This window comes from Salvelinus sp. IW2-2015, unplaced genomic scaffold (genome assembly GCF_002910315.2).
Source record: "Salvelinus sp. IW2-2015 unplaced genomic scaffold, ASM291031v2 Un_scaffold1572, whole genome shotgun sequence".
In the NCBI taxonomy this organism is placed as follows: domain Eukaryota; kingdom Metazoa; phylum Chordata; class Actinopteri; order Salmoniformes; family Salmonidae; genus Salvelinus; species Salvelinus sp. IW2-2015.
Window position 1 is genome coordinate 433,742 of NW_019943000.1, and position 8,373 is coordinate 442,114.

The 8,373-nt window shown below is 50.4% G+C and overlaps 1 long non-coding RNA gene across 1 annotated transcript in view; it reads left to right on the top strand.

Moving 5' to 3' along the window:
• Nucleotides 1–8,161, top strand: part of LOC112071304 (uncharacterized) — a 15,211-nt gene extending 7,050 nt beyond the window's left edge. Inside the window, exons 2-3 of the long non-coding RNA XR_002894057.1 lie at nucleotides 493–591; nucleotides 8,123–8,161. This is a non-coding gene — a long non-coding RNA (uncharacterized lncRNA). The remainder of the gene's footprint in view (nucleotides 1–492; nucleotides 592–8,122) is intronic.
• The last annotated feature ends 212 nt before the right edge of the window (nucleotides 8,162–8,373 follow it).

The window sequence follows — 8,373 nt, forward strand, 5'->3', positions numbered from 1 at the left end:
AGAGGGAAGGAGGAAGAGGAGAGATGGAGGTTGGGGGATAGAGGGAAAGAGGAAGAGAAGTAAACAGATATGGCTCGGAGAAGACATCTCCTTCTATCCCTCATGAACTGTTCCAGTTGGGTATTGGATCAATGAGGATGTGTGTAGAAGAACAGAACCTACATTTGTAGAATGTGTAATGTTCTTTGTGATATTGTKTTGGATTGTGTTTCTCTGTGTGTTTCTCTGTGTGTTATTACTCCTCTCTTTTGGACTAATGAGCCATATCTGTTTCCTTCTCTTCTCTTCCTTTCTTCTCTGCCCTCTTCCTCCTTCTCTCTATCCCCCAACCTCCATCTCTCCTCTTCCTCCTTCCCTCTATCCCCCAACCTCCGTCTCTCCTCTTCCTCCTTCCCTCTATCCCCCAACCTCCGTCTATTCTCTGCCCTTCTCTCTACTGAACCCCCCCCCTCTCTTTCTCTGGATTGCTGTGGGTATGTGGGACACTAACAGTGGGCGCTCGTTCCACCACCGCTCCAATCAGTGTCAGTGCAGCAGCGGCAGCAGCAGCAGCGGCGGCAGCGGGCACCACCGGTGGGCTGGTGGAACAAGGTAGACTGGCACACCTGGGGCGGCACCCCCCTCCCTCCTCCCTCTCTCCCTTTCCTCCCTCTTTCTCACCTCTACCTCTCCTCCCTATCCTCCCTTCCTCTCTCCTCCGTCCCTCCCTCTCTCCCTCCCTCCACCTAGCATGGATGCACCGAGCATGCCACTTCCATCGCTCATTGGCCCAGCGCTATTCCATCGCCACACCTCATTGGCCACCTGGCCTCCCTCTCTCCACTCTGATTGGGCGGCTGCGGTGCCCGTCACCTCCTCCTCCTCCTTTTACTGCTCTCCATCTCTCCGTTCTTTCACAGCGCAGAACAGCACAGTGGAGCATGTCTGACCCAACTAAACCTTGTCTTTGTCCTCTCTCTCTGGTCTCTCTTCTCTCTGTTCTCTTTCTCTTTTTGACCTCCTGTAACTCTATTAGCCCCCCGTTCCATACCTCTTCAATTCCACCCTCATCTCCCTCTTTTCTAACAGCTCTAGTTTCCCCCCTTGTTCCCCTGCTCTCCTCTTTTCTCTATTTTTCTCTGTTGCAGAATGACACGGGAAAAGTTCTCCCTGTCATTGCAAGGATGGAACGGCCCACTGGGTGTCGGTGAATGCTGCATGGGGCACTGGACTGGTGCATGGCCTACGGGGGGGGGGGGGGTATGATGCATGGTTAACACTGTAGAAGATGCTAGGTTGGGGCTTCAACTGTAAAGCTAAACGATTGGGAACTACAATCAACTACCTGTAAGTGACTTTTAGATGTCATGCTTAAATGGGTATAAAAAAGATGGACAATAGTTTGCTTATATGGTTGTCTTTGAGTCCACCACAATTCATAAGAATGGCATAGAAGTCTAGTGAAGGATAGAGCTGGTACCGCAGGCCTGGTTTGGTTTGTAGTGATGCTGTGGGACTCCAGTCGTCTTCCTCTTCCCTCTTAAGACTCTGATCAAATATTGATACTTCATACTGGCCTCTGCTCTCTAGATTAGAATCTACTCTCCTAACAGACCACAGATCTAGACTACAACACACCAGAATCCTAAACTATAAACACAGAATCCTAGACTAGAAACACAGAATCCTAGACTAGACACACAGAATCCTAGACTAGAACACACAGAATCCTAGACTATAGAACAGCACAGATCCATAGACTATAACACACCAGAATCCTAGACTAGACCACACAGAATCCTAGACTAGAACACCACAGAATCCTAGACTAGACACAGAATCCTAGACTAGAACACACAGAATCCTAGACTAGAACACACAGACCTCTAGACTAGACACACACAGAATCTAGACTAGAAACACCACAGAATCCTAGACTAAACACACCCAACTCCAAGTCGTCCTTAACGAACTAACAACACGTCCTAATATAACACAGGAATCCTAGACTAAACAACACACAGAATCCTAGACTAGACTATACAGAATCCTAGACTAGACACACAGGAATCCTAGACTAGAACACACAGCCGACAGAATCCTAGACTAGAACACACAGAATCCACAATTATGTCAGGCTTTTTGGAGGGAATCAGTTCACTGGAAATTTCTTCTTATTATGAAAAACTAACTTGTTTCGGGTATAGGCCTAAACCTTCTAGACTACAGACAGAAGACCAGGCACAGACTAGACAGGGAACAAGTCACAAGCAAAGGACTGTTCCAGCTGTTTTATGTGAAGCCTCCATCCTTCCAGCTGTCTTCCATGTGACGCCTCCATCTCAGCTGTTTAGTACTCATTCACTGTTCAGAAGCTCATCCTCGCAGCTGTTTTCATGATGAGCCTCCATCCTCTCGAGCTGTTTTCATGTGAGCTACGAGTGTCCATTAACTCCATCCTCCAGCTGTCTCATGTCGAACCCCATCCTTTAGCCTGGCTTCATGTGAAAGCCTCCATCCTCACGCTGTCTTCATGTGAAGCCTCTCCTCCAAGCTGCTCTTCATGTGAAGCCTCCACCCTCCAGCGTCTTCATGTGAAGCCTCGCATCTCTCCAGCTGCTCTTCCATGTGAGGCCTCCATCTCCAAGCTGTCTTTCATGCTGACCGCATCCTCTCTCAGCGTCTTCATGTTGAGGCCTCCATCCTCAGCTGGTTTTCATGTGAAGCCTCCATCCTCCCAGCTGTCCTTTTCATGTGAAGCCTCCATCCTCCGCAGCTGTCTTCATGTGAAGCCTCCATCCCCAGCTGTTTCATGTGAGCCTCCATCTCCCAGCCTTTGTCTTCATGTGAAGCCTCCATCCTCCAGCTGTCTTCACATCGTGAAGCCTCCATCCCCCAGCTGTCTTCATGGTGAAGCCTCCATCCTTCAGCTTCGTTTTCAATGTGCAGCCTCCATCCTCCAGCTGTTTTTCATGTGAAGCCTCCATCCTCCAGCTGTCTTCATGTGAAGCCTCCATCCTTCAGTCCTGTCTTCATGTGAAAGCCTCCACCTCCAGCTGGTCGTTCATGTGAAGCCTCCATCCTTCAGCTGTTTCATGTGAAGCCTCCACCTCCAGCTGTCTTCATGTGAAGCCCATCCCCAGCTGTCTTCATGTGAAGCCTCCATCCTCCAGCTGCTTTCATGTGAAGCCTCATCCTTCAGCTGTTTTCATGTGAAGCTCCATCCTCCAGCTGTTTTCATGTGAAGCCTCATCCTCCAGCGTCTTCATGTGAAGCTCATCCTCCAGCTGTTTCATGTGAACCCTCCCATCCTCCACCAGCTGTCTTTTTCCATGTGAACGCCTCCATCCTTCAGCTGTTTCATGTGAAGCCTCCATCCTCCAGCTGTCTTCATAGTGAAGCCTCATCCTCCACGCTCAGTCCTTCACTCGTGAAGCCTCATCCTTCAGCTTGTTTTTCATGTGAATCAGCCGTCCCATCATCCAGCTGTCTTCATGTGCAAGTCCTCCATCCTCAGCTTGTCTTCATGTGAAGCCTCCATCTCCAGCTGTTTTCATGTGAAGCCTCCATCCTCAGCTGTTTTCAATGTGAAGCCTCATCCTACTCAGCTGCTCTTCTGTGAAGCTCCATCTCCAGCTGTCTCATGTAAGCCTCATCCTCCAGCTGTCTTCATGTGAAGCCTCCATCCTCCAGCTGTCTTCATGTGAAGCCTCCATCCTCCAGCTGTCTTCATGTGAAGCCTCATCATCCTCCAGCTGTCTTCATGTGAAGCTCCATCCTCAGCGCGGAGCTTCTTCTCTCAGCTGTTTATGGCCTCCATCTCAGTGTTTCACTGTGAAGCCCTCCCATCCTCAGCTGTCTTCATGTGAAGCCTCCATCTCCAGCTGTCTTCATGTGAGCTCATCCTCACTGCTTCATGTGACGCCTCCATCCCACTCTTCAGCTGTCTTCCTTCATGTTGCACACCCTCCCACTTCCTCCCAGCTGTCTTCATGAAGCCTCCATCCTCCAGCGTCTTCATGGGAAGGCTCCACTCCTCGCACGCTGTCTTCATGTGAGGCCTCCATCCTCCAGCTGTCTTCATGTGAGCCTCATTCCAGCCTGTTTCATGTGAGCCTCCATCCTCCAGCTTGTCTCATCGTGAAGCCTCCATCTCCAGCTGTCTCTCATGTGAAGCCTCCATCCTCCATGCTGTTCATCGTGAGGCCTCATCCCAGCTGTCCTTCATGCTGAGCGCTCATCTCCAGCTGTCTTCATGTGAGGCCTCCATCCTCCCAGCTGTCTTCATGTGACCAGCCCCCCGTCCATCCTCCTCAGCTGTCTTCATGTGAAGCCTCCATCCTCAGCTGTCTTCATGTGAACCTCATCCTCCCAGCTGTCTTCATGTGAAGGCCTCCATCCCCTCCAGCTGTCCTCCTATGTGAGAGCCTCCACCCTCCAGCTTTCTTCATGTGAAGCTCCATCCTTCCAGCTGTCTTCAATGTGAAGGCTCCATCCTCCACAGCTGTCTTCATGTGAAGCCTCATCCTCCAGCTGTCCCTTATGTGAGGCTCCATCCTCAGCTGTCCTTCATCGTGAAGCTCCACTCCAGCTTCTTTCATGTAGGCCTCCATCTCGCAGCTGTCTTCATGTGAGCCTCCATCCCCAGCTGTCTTCAGTGAACGCCCTCCAGCTCCAGCTGTCCTTCATGTGAGGCCTCCCATCCCTCCAGCTGTCTTCATGTGAAGGCCCTCATCATCCAGCTGTTTCATGTGAAGCCTCCATCCTCCAGCTGTCTTCATGTGAAGCCCTCATCCTCCAGCTGTCTTCATGTGAAGCCGCCATCCTCCCAGCCTGTCCTTATGTGCATGCCCTCCATCCCTCAGCTGTCTTCATGTGAAGCCCTATCCTCCAGCTGTCTTCCATTGAAGCCAGCCCATCCTCCAGCTGTCTTCATGTGAAGCCTCCATCCTCCAGCTGTTTTCATGTGAAGCCTCCATCCTCCCAGCTGTCTTCATCGCTGAAGCCTCCATCCTCCAGCTCGTCTTCAATGTCGAAGCCTCCATCCTCCAGCTGTTTCATGGAGCCTCCATCCTCCAGCTGTCTTCATGTGAAGCTCTCCTCCTCCAGCTGTCTCATGTAACCTCCATCCTCCAGCTGTCTTCATGTAAGCTCCATCCTCCCAGCTGTCCTCATGTGAACCTCATCTCAGCTGCCTTCCATGTGAAGCCTCCATCCTCAGCTTCGTTATGTGAAGCCTCCATCCTCCAGCTGTCTATGTGAAGCCTCCGCATCCTCCAGCTGTCTCATGTGAAGCCTCCATCCTCCAGCTGCTTCATGTGAAGCTCACCCTCCAGCTGTCTTCATGTGAAGCCTCTTCCTGTCCGTTGTCCTCCTGTAGTTGTATTTACAGGATAGTCGAGTGACTCGTAATGGCTATTAACCAGTTTGACTCTCTCTTTCCTTTTTCTACTCTTTTAATCTCTTATTCTCCTTCCTTCCTTCCTTCTTCCGTCTTGCTTACTGTTATTTTGTGTCAAGGTAAGGAGCCTGCTTGCTTCCTCTACAGGGCTAAATAAACAACATCATATTTGACTTTGGGTTTACGGTTGGGGTCGTGGACCTAAATGCCACATGGCATGTTTTTGTCATCCTGAGATCATCTACCTGAGAGTGAATGTAACTGCGACCAGTGATGAATGATCAGAGACAGACTGTTCTGGAGTCTATCTGAGCTGCTGAGTGGTTGAAGCTTCTATTTATTCAGATAGAAGGCTCTGAAAAACAATAACAGTTTTATCGGAGACTTCAAACAAAGATGTGAGATGCACTTGACACAGTTAATGACCGATTCAACTCCTAGTGTAAACACAGGCAGGTGGAGCAGCGGAAGAAAACTCCACACAAATCCTCACCGCCAGTGGTTCTTTGAGTAACAGAACTGGTTCTTATCGTGCTGCCAGGCCTACTAGCAACACTGCTGAATTTGCACATGTAGTTAGCCTGGTAGAAATGAGACTCTATGTAAATTGAGGCAGCCGTAGAGGGGGGATGGAATACTGTCTAGGGAATGAGAGGGAAACGCAGAGGAAGGAAAACTGTGAGTTGCATTATCGCGCCATCTCCCTCGCCACTCCCACTTTTATTCTACCGTCTCCTCGTCGCTGTCTCTGCTCTCTCTCTCTCTCTCTCGTCTCTTCTCTTCGCTCTCCTTCATCTCTCTCTCTCTCTCTCTCTTCTCTCTCTCTCTCTCTCGTCTCTTTTCTCTCCACCATACACCGCAATGTTTTGACTTCTAAAGTGTGGCTCTTCTGTCTTCGTCTCAAGTGTAATCTCCTCTCGCGGCCTCAAACACACTTTGAACAGGCCTCCCTGTGGAGAAGGGCTCGCTTCCCCTGTAGGAGAGGGGCTCGCTTCCTGAAAGAGAGGGGCTCGCTTCCCCTGTAGGAGAGGGGCTCGCTTCCCCTTAAGAGAGGGCTCGCTTACCCTGTGGAGAGGGGCCTCAGCTCCCCTGTAAGAGAGGGGCTTGCTTCCCTGTAAGGAGAGGGCTCGCTTCCCTGTAGGAGAGGGGCTCGCTTCCCTGTAAGAGAGGGGCTCTCTCCCCTGTAGGAGAGGGGCCTCGCTTCCCTGTAGGAGAGGGGCTCGCTTCCCCTGTAAGAGAGGGGCTCGCTTCCCAGTAGGAGAGGGGCTCGCTTCCCCTGTAGGAGAGGGGCTCGCTTCCCTGTAGGAGAGGGGCTTGCTTCCCCTGTAAGAGAGGGAAGGAAGACGGAGAGCGAGCTTACAGAGAGAGAGCTACCTGAGAGAGGAGCTACACAGAGAGAGATAGCTACATAGTGAACAAGAGAGAGTTAAAGGAGAAGAGCTACAGAGATAAAGAACTACACATGATGATGTGATCAATTAGACAAGAGAGAGACTGGGACGGTGTTAAACAGATGCGTGACAGAGGAGAGAGACTGGGACGGTGTTAAACAGACAGCTACAGAGGAGAGGAGATGGGCAGGTGTTAAATGATGCTAAGAGGAGAGAGACTGGGACGGTGTTACAGAGGAGAGAGGACTGGGCGGTGTTACAGAGGAGACAGACTGGACGGTGTTACAGAGGAGAGAGACTGGACGGTGTTACAGAGGAGACAGACTGGGAGGTGTTACAGAGGAGAGAGACTGGACGGTGTACAGGGAGACAGACTGGACGGTGTTACACAGAGGAGAGAGACTGGGACGGTGTTACAGAGGAGAGAGACGGGACGGTGTTTACAGAGGAGCAGACTGGACGGTTTACAGAGGAGAGAGACTGGACGGTGTTACAGAGGAGAGACCTGGGACGGTGTTACTGAGCGAGAGACAGACTGGACGGTGTTACAGAGGAAGCGAGACGTGGACGGTGTTTACAGGAGGAGCGAGACTGGGACGGTGTTAAACTGACAGCCTACAGAGGAGAGAGAGTGGGACGGTGTTACAGAGGAGACAGACTGGGACGGTGTTAAACTGACAGCTACAGAGGAGAGAGACTGGGACGGTGTTACAGAGGAGAGAGCCTGGGACGGTGTCTGTGTCTTGGTAGAGGCCCTGAAGGGGACCGAGGGGACAGGCTCCAGTATAAGCCCCAAATTCATTTTCTATCTCTGCCTCGTTTACTAATTAACCAGTTCCTCTTAATGAGGTTCTGTTGCTCGCGGCAACCCACATCAACTCTCGCTGGGCCTCCTGTGCCACAACGAATGAGACAGTTTTAACCCAGGAACAGTTCTGTGTGTTCCCTGTGACACAATGGATACGGACTGTTGTCTGTGGAATATTTCCCCTCTCGCTGAGGATTATGGGTATTATGCTAAACAGACCACTGTCTTTAGTATGAACAAACCTTCTCTCTAAATCACCAGGCGATATCAGAGGGGTGATGTGAGTATCAGGGTCTGGTGGACCAGTCGTTTATAACCTGTCTAAAGATCTCCGTGGTTACTAGCTGGACCATACCTCTTGTTACATACGACTGTCTGGTCCCCTACCCTGTTGGATTCTTTTTCTACCATTGGTTGCATTTGGGTTACCCATCTTCAGCTAGGAATCCTACGGGACGACAGGTTGATACTGATGCACCTTTGTGATCTCTCTGATCTCCTGTTCTACCAGAATCTCTGACCTGCTGTTGTTTCCTATTGCAGCAGCCAAGAGTTTGCTCAACAAGAAGGCAGATGTCAAGGTAAGCCCCCCTCCCCCCTCTCTCTCTCTTTTTCTTCTCTGTCTCTCAACTCAATTCCAATTCAAAGGGCTTTATTGGCATGGGACACATATGTTAACATTGGCAAAGCAAGTGAAGTAGATAATATACAACAGTTAAATAAACAATTAAAAAATGACCAGTAAACATTACACTCTCCTCTTTCAGAGGAAAAGAGACATTTCAAATGTCGTT